A 12,502-nucleotide genomic window follows, 5' to 3' on the forward strand; every position below is an offset into this window, starting at 1 on the left:
CACACTAAACCTGTTAGAAGAAAAAGTGGGGAAGAGTCTAGAAGTCATCGGCACAGGAGACAACTTCCTGAACAGAACACCAACAGCACAGGCTCAAGGATCAAAATCAATAAATGAGACCGCATGAAATGGAAAAGCTTCGGTAAAGCAAAGGACACTGTCATCAAAACAAAACGATAGCCCACAGACTGGGAAAGAATCTTCACCAATCCTGTATCTGACCAGAGGTCTAGTAACCAGAATATATAAAGAACTCAAGAAGCTAAATAGCAACAAATCAAGTAATCCAATTAAAAATGGGGTACACAATAATGAATGGCAGAAAACACTTCAAGAAATGCTCAACATCCTTGGTCATCAGGGAAATGCAAATAAAAACGACTTGACACCCATCAGAATGGCTAAGATCAAAAACTCAAGTGACAACACATGCTGGAGAAGATGTAGAGAATGGAACACTCCTCAATTGCTGGTGGGAATGTAAACTTGTGCAACCACTTTGGAAATCAATCTTGCTCTTTCTCTGATAATTAGCACTAGAGCTACCTCAAGATCCAGCTATACCACTCCTAGGCATATATCCAAAATATGCTCAAGTATACAACAAGGACATTTGCCTAACCATGTTCATAGCAGCTTTATCATAATAGCCAGAATCTGGAAACAACTCAGATGTCCCTTAAAGGAGGAATAGATACAGAAATTGTGATACATTTACACAATGGAATACTACTCAGCAATTAAAAACAAGGAAATCATGAAATTTGCAGGCAAATGTTGGGATTTAGAAAAGATCATCCTGAGTGAGATATCCCAGAAGGAGAAAGACACACAGGGCATATGCTCACTTTTAAGTGGATATTAGACGTATAATATAGGATAATCGTACTAAAATCTGTACACCTAAAGAAGCTAAGCAAGAAAGAGGACCCTGGATAAGATGTCTAATCCTCGTTCAAAAAGGCAAATGAGGTGGTCATCAGAAGAGGAAGAAAACAGGAAAAAGGACAAGAGGTTAACCAGAGAGAGCCTCTGAAAGACTCTACCCAGCAGGGTATCAAAGCAGATCCTGACACTCATAGGCAAACTTTGGGCCGAGTGCTGGGAATCTTATGAAAGAAGGTTGATATAGAACAGGAGCTGGAGGGAACCTGGAGGAAACAGAAGCTCCACAAGGAGAGCAACAGAACCAAAAATTCTGAGTACAGGGTTCTTTTCTGAGACTGATACTCCAACCAAGGACTAGAATGGATATAACCTAGAACCCCTGCTCAAATGTAGCCCAAGACAGCTCAGTCTCCAAGTGGGGTCCCTAGTAAGAGGAACAGGGACTGTCTCTGACATGAACTCAGAGGCTGGCTCTTTGATCACCTCCCCCTGAGGAGGGAGCAGCCTTACCAGGCCACAGAGGAGAACAATGCAGCCAGTCCTAATGAGACCTGGTAATCGAGAGTCAGATGGAAAGGGATGAGGACCTCCCTTATCAGTGGACTGGGGAAGGGGCATAGGAGGAGAAGACAAAGGGCGGTGGGATTGGGAAGGGACAAAGTTGGGGGCTACAGCTGGGATACAAAGTAAATAAATTGCAATAAAAATAAAATAAAATAAACACATAAAATGGCATGTCATCAGATAAAAAAAGAAAAGAAATTGAGATGCTTTTGTAAAGCAAAAAACCCTGTCATTTGAATAAAATGGCAGTCCACAGAATGTAAAAATATTTTCACACTAACTATACATCCAGTAGAGGGCTAATATTCAAAATTTATAAAGAACTTAAGAAACTAGGTATCAAGAAAACTTTAAATAACTCTATTTAAAAACAGAACATTCTCAACAGAAAAATCTCAAATAACTGGGAAACACTTATAGAAACATTCAACCTCCTTAGCCATTAGAGAAATGCAAATCAAAACTACTTTCATATTTCATTTTACAACCACTAAAATGGCTAAGATCAATAAAGCAAGTGACAGGTAATGCAGTAGAATCCATATCTATTGCTATGAAAATCAGTGTGGCTGTTCCTCACTAAGTGGGGAACAGTCTACCTCAAGATCCAGCTATACCACTCCTGGATGTATACCCAAAGTATGCTTCATCATTTCACAAGGACACTTGCTCAACTATGTTCATTCCTGCTTTATTCATATTAGCCAGAAAATGGAAACAACTTAGATGTCCCTCAACAGAGAAATGGATAAAGAAAATGATGGAGTTTTATTCTGCTGTTTAAAAAAATGATATTATGAAATTTGCAAGTAAATGTATGTAACTAGAAAAATGTCTTCTTGAATGATATAAACTCAGACCAAAAAAGGTAAACATAGCATGTATTTGTTTATATTTACATATTATCTGTTATGTCAGTGATGAAGATACAACTTGTGAAATCACAGATAATAAGAATATAAAGGTACTAGAGGGTACAGGTAAATATTGTTGGGAGAAGGAAATTGAACAGATAGTGCTTGATGGGTTGTGTCAAGACTGGACAGAAAGATCAAGTGAAGAAGGGTAAGTAGAGAATGAAGAAGGTAATATGGGGAAAGAGAGCTAAAATTAAGGCCACTTGAAGGGTAGTATGGAAACCTAACACAATAGAAGCTTCTTAAAATACATGAAAGCAATCTAAATGAAATAAGTAAATAATGGGGAGACAGGGCCCCAACTGCAAATCTCTTGTCATTAAATGAAACTTCTAATACTTGTGTTGGGTTACACTAACTCAGCTGTTGACCAAAGAGATCCCTTGGCAATCCCCACACAACCTAGGCTTTTGTCAAAACTATATATTGCTCTCCACAAACTGACAGCAAGGCCCAGTTACCTAAGAAAACACCTACAGAACTGAGTAAACATGGAGAAGTCAAGCTGATGCCTATATAGAGCCTTCTCCCCTAAGTTATAGTGTCTTTGGTATAGGAAGATACTCTGTATGCTATTAAAAGAGGAATATAAACACCACTGTGATCTACAATGGTGTCTTACCTGCAAGACATGTTAGGGAAAGAATGAGACAAAGCTGGTGGGAGTAAGAAACCAATATCTAATTTTACTTAAAACATTTTCTAAGACATGGAATTTATACCCAACATGGTTTAGGTGACCAAGTGCCAGGGACTAGATAACACAGGGTAAAACCAAACACTTCTGGCCAAAAAGCAACCAACCAACCAACCAACCAAACAAACAAACAATAAAACATAGTGATAAAATGATTCCTAACGACATTCTGTTATACTCATTGATCAGTGCCATGATCAGCCATTATCAGAGAAACTTCCTCCTGAGGCAGATGGGAACAAATACAGCGACCCACAGCCAGATATTATGCAGAGAAGGAGAGACCTTGGAACACTCAGCCCTAAGTGGGATGTTTCCATCAAATTCCTCCCCTCAGAGCACAGGGAACTCTGTGGAAGAGTAGACCAAAAGAGTATAAAAGCCTTAGGGGCTGGTGGACACTAAGAAAGGCCATGCTCTCTAAATCAACATGAGCAAAGCTAATACAAACTCACAGGGCCTGCACAGGTCTTCACTGAGTCCTTTGATATATATTATGGTTTCCAGTTTAGTGTTTTTATTGGATTCCTGAGTGTGCACTTGTCCTTTTGTTTGTCTTATCCAAATTCAACGTAATAGTTTTTGTTTTACCTTATTACATTTTACTTTCTCATATTTTTATTATCCATTAGAAGTTTTATTTTGTTTTGTTTTGAAATGAAACAGAAAAGGAGAAGATCCAAAGGAGAGGGGAGGTAGGGAAGAGTTGGGAGGGGTACAGGGATGGGAAATAATAATCAGAATATATCATATGAGAAAAGAATCTATTTTCAATAAAACAACAACAAAAAAATGAACCTTGAAAGACTAGCTTGAATCCACAAGCAATCCTTGAAGCTTTTAAGCCCACAGACATAATGAGTACATTCATATTATACTTTTTGCCTCATTTTAAATGTGTTTTGTCTAATGATCATCCAAAACTATCATTGATTAAAACCATTTCTAGCTATGAGTATTGACCAAATATATATGTTGTTGATCAAAATAAATGTAATGAATAACCAAAATAGGAGAGATTATAATGCAAGGAAACATCCTCTATCTAGTATGTCCTTACATTCAGTGACTTGGGAGGGCATATTTGAAATCCATTGTAATATGAAAACATGATATAAAATGAACAATTATATGCCGATTGTCCAGAATAGATTCTTGCTTTGCACATTTTTAAAAATACACAGCATCTATTCTTAGAACAACGTAGTATAAATTCAACTTTTCCTGTTCTTCCAATTTATTTTATGTTAGTTTTAAAAGAATAATGTAGCCCATGGCAGTTCAGTGTCCAAGTGGGTTACATAGTAATGGGAAGAGGGACTGCCTCTGACATAATCTGATTGGCCTGCTCTTTGATCACTTCCCCCTGAGGGGGGAGCAGCCTTACTAGGCCACGGTAGAGGACAATGCAGCCAATTTTGATGAGAACTGATAGACTAAGATCAGAAAGGAGAGGAGAACCTCCCCTATCAGTGGACTTGGGGAGTGGCATGCATGCAGAAAGGGGAGGAAGGGTGGGATCGGGAGGGGAGGAGGGAGGGGCTTATGGGGGGATACAAAATGAATAAAATGTAATTAATAAAAAATTAAAAAAAAGAATACATGGGTACTACATCTATGTCACTCCCATCTCTCTCTCACCCTTCCACCTCCCCACATGTTGACCTTCCCTCCCAGATTCACCACCTTGTTTTCTTTATCTGTCTATCTATTCGTGCGTGTGCACACACACGCATGCATATAAATGTACACGCATGAATATATAGCCTACTGAGACCACTTAACATTCTTCTTATGTACATGTATCTGGGACTGAGCACTTGAGTTTAGGCAACCTATGTGGGACCTTGTCTTTAGTGGAAATTGATGCTCCCTCTCACAACAGCCATTGACCACCTGTAGCTCATTGTTTAGGAGTGGCACTTGGTGGAATTTTCCCCACTCATGTTGGTATGTCATATGGTATTGTCCTTATGTCGGTCTTGTTCAGGCATCTATACTGTAATGAGTTCATGGATGCTTCTTTTTTTTTTCCTATCATGTCTAGGGGGTATCTTCTAGCAGCAGACATCTTGAAGCTCTGGCTCCAACAGTCTTTCCATGCCCTCTTCCAAATTAAAAAAAAAAAAGTATATTTTCTCATCAGGAGCTCCACAGTGAGACCAGAAGAGCCAAAAACACCTGAGCCCAGGGGGTTCTGCAGAGACTGATGCACCAACCAAGGACCATACATGGACAGGACCTATAACCCCTGCTCAGATGTAGCTCATGGACAGCTCAGTCTCCATGTAGATCTCCGAGTGAGAGGAGCAGGAGCTGCCTCTATCATGAACTCAGTTGATTGCTCTTCGATCACCTGCCCCTGGGGATATGGCCTTGCCAGGTCACAGAGGAAGAGGATCCAGGTAGTCCTGAAGAGATTTGATAGGCTGTGGTCAGATGGTAGGGGATGAGGGGCTCCCTTTCTGAGGACTAGAGGAGGGGGATGGGTAGAGAACAGAGGGAGGGTGGGACTGAGAGGAGACGAAAGATGGGGTTACAAGTGGAATGTAAAGTGAATACATTATTTTAAAAATAAATAAATAATCTAGAAAAAGTTATATTTTTGGGCTGCAGAGGTGGCTAAGGGTACAAACCCCTATTCCAGAGGATTCACATTTATGCTTACAATATGCATGCATGTCAAACAGGCTTATACTGGTCTACAGAACAAGTTCTAGGAGAGCCAGGCCTACACAGAAAAAAAAAAAAAGCCCTGTCACAAAAAAGCTAAGTCCTTAGCAAAACAACATATATGAATAAAATATTATGAATGAAAGAATGAAAGGCATTACAATGTGACTCATACTGCCATTAAAAATAGTAAAGGAAGACAATAAACTACTTTATGCTAGTCAGTATGTCAACTCTGGTGGAATGGCCAATTTCTTTTATTTTTTGCTGTTGATTATTTTATGATCTTTTTTTATTAATTGCACTTTATTCACTTTGTATCCCCCCATAAGCCCCTCTCTCCTCCCCTCCCAATCCCACCCTCCCTCCCCCTTCTTCATGCATGCCCCTCCCCAAGTCCACTGATAGGGGAGGTCCTCCTCTCCTTCCTTCTGATCTTAGTCTATCAGCTCTCATCAGGAGGGGCTGCATTGACATCTTCTGTGGCCTGGTAAGGCTGCTCCCCCCTCAGGGGGAGGTGATCAAAGAGCAGGTCAATCAGATTATGTCAGAGGCAGTCCTTCTTCCCATTACTATGTAACCCACTTGGACACTGAACTGTCATGTGCTACATCTGTGCAGGAGTTCTAGGTCATCTCCATGAATAGTCCTTGGTTGGAGTATGAGTCTCTGGGAAGACACATGTGTTCAAATTTTTTGGTTCTGTTGCTCTCCTTGTGGGGTTCCCATCCTCTCCAGCTCTTACTATTTCCCACTTCTTACATAAGATTCCATGCACTCTGCCCAACAGTTGGCCATAAGTCTCAGCATCTGCTTTGATAGTCTGCAGGGCAGAGGCTTTCAAAGGCCCTCTGTGGCAGGTTCCTAGGTTGTTTCCTGTTTTCTTCTTCTTCTGATGTCCAGCCTCTTTGCCTTTCAAGATGGGAATTGATCGTTTTAGTCAGGGTCCTCTCTCTTCATTAGTTTCTTTAGATGCATAGATTTTAGTAGGTTTATCCTATATTATATGTCTATATGAGTGAGTATATACCGTGTGTGTCTTTCTGCTCCTGGGACAGCTCAACAGCCCAGATGCCCCTCAACTGAAGAATGGATGCAGAAATTGTGGTACATCTACACAATGGAGTACTCAGCAATGAAAAATAAGGAAATCATGAAATTTGCAGGTAAATGGTGGAACCTAGAAAGGATCATCCTGAGTGGACCAATTTCTTAAAGATAAGAAGCCACCATCAAGATGAACTAGGTAAGTCAAGCCCTCCTACAAGCACCAAAGAAGGGGAATTTGTTAATGAAACCTCCTCCAAAAGAAAGACCCAGGCCCAGATGGTACATTTTGCTAATACTGAAAAAAAAAAAAAAATGGATAACGCTTCTACCCAATTTTTCCAGTAAAATATAAGAAGCAATAGTTTCCAACTTTTCCAATTATTTCAGTTTTTAAGAAGTCAGCCCAATATGAACTTATGAAATTAGAAACAAAAAAGCAGACAAAACATTACCAAATCAAATGAAAAAATATACAGCTATGGTTATATGCCATGATCAAAAGTATCTGTGCAAAAGATGACACTGGAAAAAAAAACAACAATGCTACCCATCATATTAACAAATCAAAAAAGTAAATCTATGTACCAGTGGAAACATCTGAATATTACATAATCTTATTGATTAAAAACTCTGAGTACATTAAAAATGAAGGACAGCCACAATGTTCAAGAACGTTTACAGGCAATCCACAGTTAACATCATAATTACTAGAGAAAGGCTCTCCTCCTGAGGCTGGCATGAAGTAAAGATGTTCATTCTCACCACTCATGGTCACCAGAGCATAGAATGAGTTCTTGCCAGTGCTACAGGAAAGAAAAAGAAATAAGGCATGAAAGATCTGAAAGAAATACAATTTCCTCATTTGCACATGATGTGACTGTATGAGCAGAAAATCCTCAAGAATCTACAAACAATGACATATACTAATAAGCTAAGCATAGTTTCAGGTAGCAGTTCAACGCATTTTATACACTAACTATTATCAGGTAAAATCTGAAATTTAAAATAGAATACCATATATAACTCCAAAATGTCTCTAAATATTTTCAATCTTAGGTGTGCACTTTAGAAAAATATTTACAAGATCTGTGTGTAGTAAGAAATACCTGAGAAGTATATATCTGAAAAACATCTACAGGCTATATATTTTGGAAATTACAAAATGCTGATAAATCAGTCAAAGGAGACCCAGTGAATGCAGAGACATTTTAATAAGTGGATTAAAAGAACCAGCATAGTAAAGGTGCATTTACTCTTATCAAATTAATAGATAAGGCAGGGTTTATTTTTGAGAGATGGTTTGATATAGTGCAGGTTGACCCCCAACTTGCTATATAGTCCAGAATGACTTTGAGTTTCTAATTTGCCTGTCTCCAACTCTTAAGTGCATCACTACACCTGGTTTCTGCAGTTACAGCTGTGTATCACCACACCTGGTTTCCACAGTTCTGGGAAATTGAAACTAGAGCTGGGAGTACGATAAGCAAGTATTTTACCAACCGAGCTATATTTAAATCTTCTGCTGTATAGTTTCAAAAATGTTTTCACCCAAATCCTAGAAAGGTATTTTATAGTCATTGATAAACTTATTCTAAAATTTATATGGACAGGCACCAACCCCAGAGTAGCCACAGTAATCTTAAGAAAGAATGATGAAATAAAAGGAATCATTCTACCCAATATTAAGGATTATTTTCTTTTTTTTTTCATTGTTTAGGAATTTCACACATGTGTATAATGTGGTTTTGAACAAATATATCCCTGACCTGCCTCCCAGTTCCTCCCTTATCCCACCCACCACTCGTCATTCTCAGTATCATGTGCTCTTTTCTTTTCTAAATCCAATCAGTACACTTAGCACTGCCAGTATGGGTGTATGACCATCTCCATATTGGTGGGCTCTCAGGGGCCACATCCCTAAAAAAAAAATAAATAAATAACCTTTCCTTCCTCAGGGGCTATCAATTGTCAATTTTTCCTCAGCTAGGGGTAAGACTTTAGAAGCTTCTCATTTTCAAAGGTCTTGAATGTTGATTAACTTTCTCTCTACTAGCTACTTCACCCTTCCCCCCCACTTTACCCTATTTAACCCTTCTTCCACTATTCCCCCATCTCATTCATATAATCTGTGCGATAGCCCCATTCCTTCAAAATCCCCTCATGGCCCTTTACTAGTTCCTTGACTTATCTTTGTACTTCATTTTAAACACACATATACAAAGGTTCAAAGCTAACATCCACATATGAGAGAGAACATGCAATATTTGTCTTTCTGGGTCTGAGTTACCTCACTCAGTTTTTTTTTTTTTTACACTCAGTGGGTTTTTTTGTTTTGTTTTGTTTTGTTTACTGATTCCTTTTGGTGATATCCATTTTCATGCAAATTTTCTAATTTCATTTTTCTTTACAGTGGATACAATTCTATTGTGTGTATGAATCACATTTTAATTATCCATTCTTCAGGTGATAGACATTGAGATTGTTTCCATTTCCTGTCTATTGTCAATAGAACAGCAATGAAAATGGATAAGCAGGTATCTCTGTAGTAGGATAGAGAGTTCTTTAGAATCATGGACATGATCACATAGTTGATCCATTTCTATCTTTTTGATGTATCTCCACATTGGCATCCATACTGGTTAAAACAGCTTGCACTCCCACCAATAACAAATAAGTATTCCCTTTCCCCTCACATCAGTTTTTGTTGTCACTTTTTGTTTTGTTTTTAATCTTAGCCATTCTGACTGGGGCAAGATGAAATCTCCGTGTAGATTTATTATTTTATTTCCCTGATGGCTAAGAATATTAAATATATATTAAGTATGTTAAATATATTCTTATTCATTTGTATTTTTTCTTTTGAGAACTTTGTTTAGTTCCATGACGTGATTTGGAATGAAGTTGCCTGCTTTCTTGGTACTTAGATTTTGTTCTCTGTTTAAAGTTTACCTGGTAATCACTTTTTTATCTTCCATTCTATATGCTGCCTCTTCTCTCAAATGATGGTGTCTTTTGCTATACAGATGGTTTGTAGATTCCTGCAGTATTATTTGTTAATCATTGATCTTAATACTTGTTCTACCAAGGTCCTGTTCAGAAAGGCCATTCCTGTGCTTATTAGTTGAAGCTTACTTCCTGGGTTTTTCTTCATCAGATTCAGGGTATTAGATCTTCCCTTGAAGTTTTTGATCCTTTTGGGCTTGAGTTTTATGCAGGAGGCAATATGGCTTCTACATGAAGCCATCCAGTTTTCCCGGCACCATATTTTTAAGATGTTTTCTTTTTTCCAGTGTATATTTTACTAATAATAACACAGTTGTATGATCGTGGGCTTCTACCTGAGTCCTCAATTTTATTTCATTGATCAACAAGTCTGTTTTAATGCCAGTACCAGGTAGTACATTTCATTATTCCATATATCATTACTATAGTTCTGTTGTCTAACTTGTAGTACCTCTAACAGTGATTTTTATTGTTCAGGATTGTTTTGATTATCCTGAGACTTATGTGTTTTTCTGATGAATTTGGAGATTTTTTTTTAATTTATGGGAAGAATTGTGTTGGAATTTTGATTGAGATTGCGTTGAATCTGAAGATTGCTTTTGGTAGAACAGGCATTTTCACAATATTAAACCTACCAATCCATTATCACAAGAGGTCCTTTTATCTTCTGATATCTTCAACTTTTCTAAAGTGCCATAAGAGGTACACACACACACACACACACACACACACACACACAATTTTATCACTCTCCCCTTCCATTTCTCCTTTTAGTCCCTGCCAGAAACCCTCCTTATGTCTCCCCCTCTCTTTCTTTTCTTACTATTGTTACATGCATATGTGTGTATGCATTATGTGCAATATATGCATGCGTATGAAGAATACATACAAATATAACTTGTTGAGTCTATTTTGTTGTTTGTGTGTACATGGTTTCAAGGCTGATCATACGTATTAGGCAACCAATAAGAATGCTCATCCCTGGAAGAGACTAATTCTCATTCTTCCAACAGTCAATAGCTGCCTATATTTCTTTATCTAAGGGTAAGACCTCGGACAATTTCCCCTTCCATATTAACATACACATTGATATTGGTTTTGCTCTGGTCTTGTTTATGCAGCCATTTTTAGGAGACACTGTTTCAGAACAGACTTTACAGTATTTTGGTTCTTTCATTATTACTGATTCCTTTTCATGATGTTCCCTGCACCATAGGTGTAGGAACTGTGATATAAATGAATCCATAGGGGCTGGGCTCCTTGTGCTCCATTGATCTCTGTATTGTGACTGGTTGTGGTTTTCTATAATAGCCTTCATTTTCTGTAAAGACAGGCTTCTTTGATGAGGGGTGAGATTTTATAAATATATATATATATATATATATATATATATATATATACATATACATATGTCTTGTGTGTATGAGGACTTGTCTGTGTGTATGAGGACAGGATTTAGAATGCAGTAAGGAACCAAGTTCGTCTAGCAAACTAGATTCTTTTCAAAGGTCTGTGGCCTCATGAGTCGCAGGATCCTGGCTAGGTTTCTAGGCATTATTGCACTCTTGTTGAGTGGCCTTTAAGTCTATTTGTACAAGTCTTTCACTTCCTTGGTTAGATTTATTCCAAGGGCTGTTTGTTTAAAATTATTGTGAGATTGTTTTCAATTTTTTATCAGTGCATTGGTTGTTGGTATATAGAAAGGTTACAGATTTTTGTTAATTTTGTATCTTGCTACTTTGCTGACATGTTTATTACCTCTTGGAGTTTTCTGGTGGTCTTTGAGGTATAGTATATACAGAATCGTATAACTTTAAATAAGGATATTTTGAATTCTCTCCTTTCCTACTTGTAACCCCTAATTCTCCTTCACTTGTCTTATTGCTCTAATTAAGATTTCAATCACTATATTGAACAGGAGTGGAAAGAGCAGACAATATTATTGTTCCTGATTTTCATGAAAAGCTCGAGCTTTTTTCTGTATAGCATGATGTTGGAAGATTATTATCTTTAAGTATGAAAATGAATATTTACTTAGCATGAGAAAGAAATCATACTACTAATATTATGGGGTTGAAAACATAACAAACGCAACTAAAAATTTAATCTAGCATTTATATTAACTTCTTGACACACTTCCATAAAATGTTCCCTTATCGTTTTTAATTACCTTTCTTGCAAGAATCGTTTTGCTATATTTTCTACAGTGAGACATGTAATGTAAATTGTTAGAAAAATAGACACAGATAAATGGAACAAAATAGAAAACCCAGAAATAGACTCACAGAGAAAGGTCCAACTATGTTTTCACTACTGTGCAAAATATTAATAGAGAGATAGCTATTCAATAAATAATATTGTAAAGATCGGACTATAAACAAAAGAAGAAAAGAGAAAGAAAAGGAAGAATGAAGTACTTTCACCTAAATCCCACACCTTATGAAAAGGTTACCTAGAAATATATGATGAAGGACTGGAAATACAACCCTAGGCTCCATTTCCATCAGGTGAGTAAACAAACTGTGGTGCGCCTGTGCCATTGAATACTATTCCACAGTAAAAGATAATGAACTGCTGATACATGCAACAACTTGAATGTAATTTGATAAAATGTGGTAGTAGCTCGGGTTCAGAAAGACAAGCAATGCAAGTCCTCTGTCATCTACAGAGCCTAAATCTGAATTTCCTAGACTTTTGCATTAGTCAGGAG

This window comes from Psammomys obesus, unplaced genomic scaffold (assembly GCF_907164565.1).
Source record: "Psammomys obesus unplaced genomic scaffold, mPsaObe1.curated_primary_1811, whole genome shotgun sequence".
Classification (NCBI taxonomy): Eukaryota; Metazoa; Chordata; class Mammalia; order Rodentia; family Muridae; genus Psammomys; species Psammomys obesus.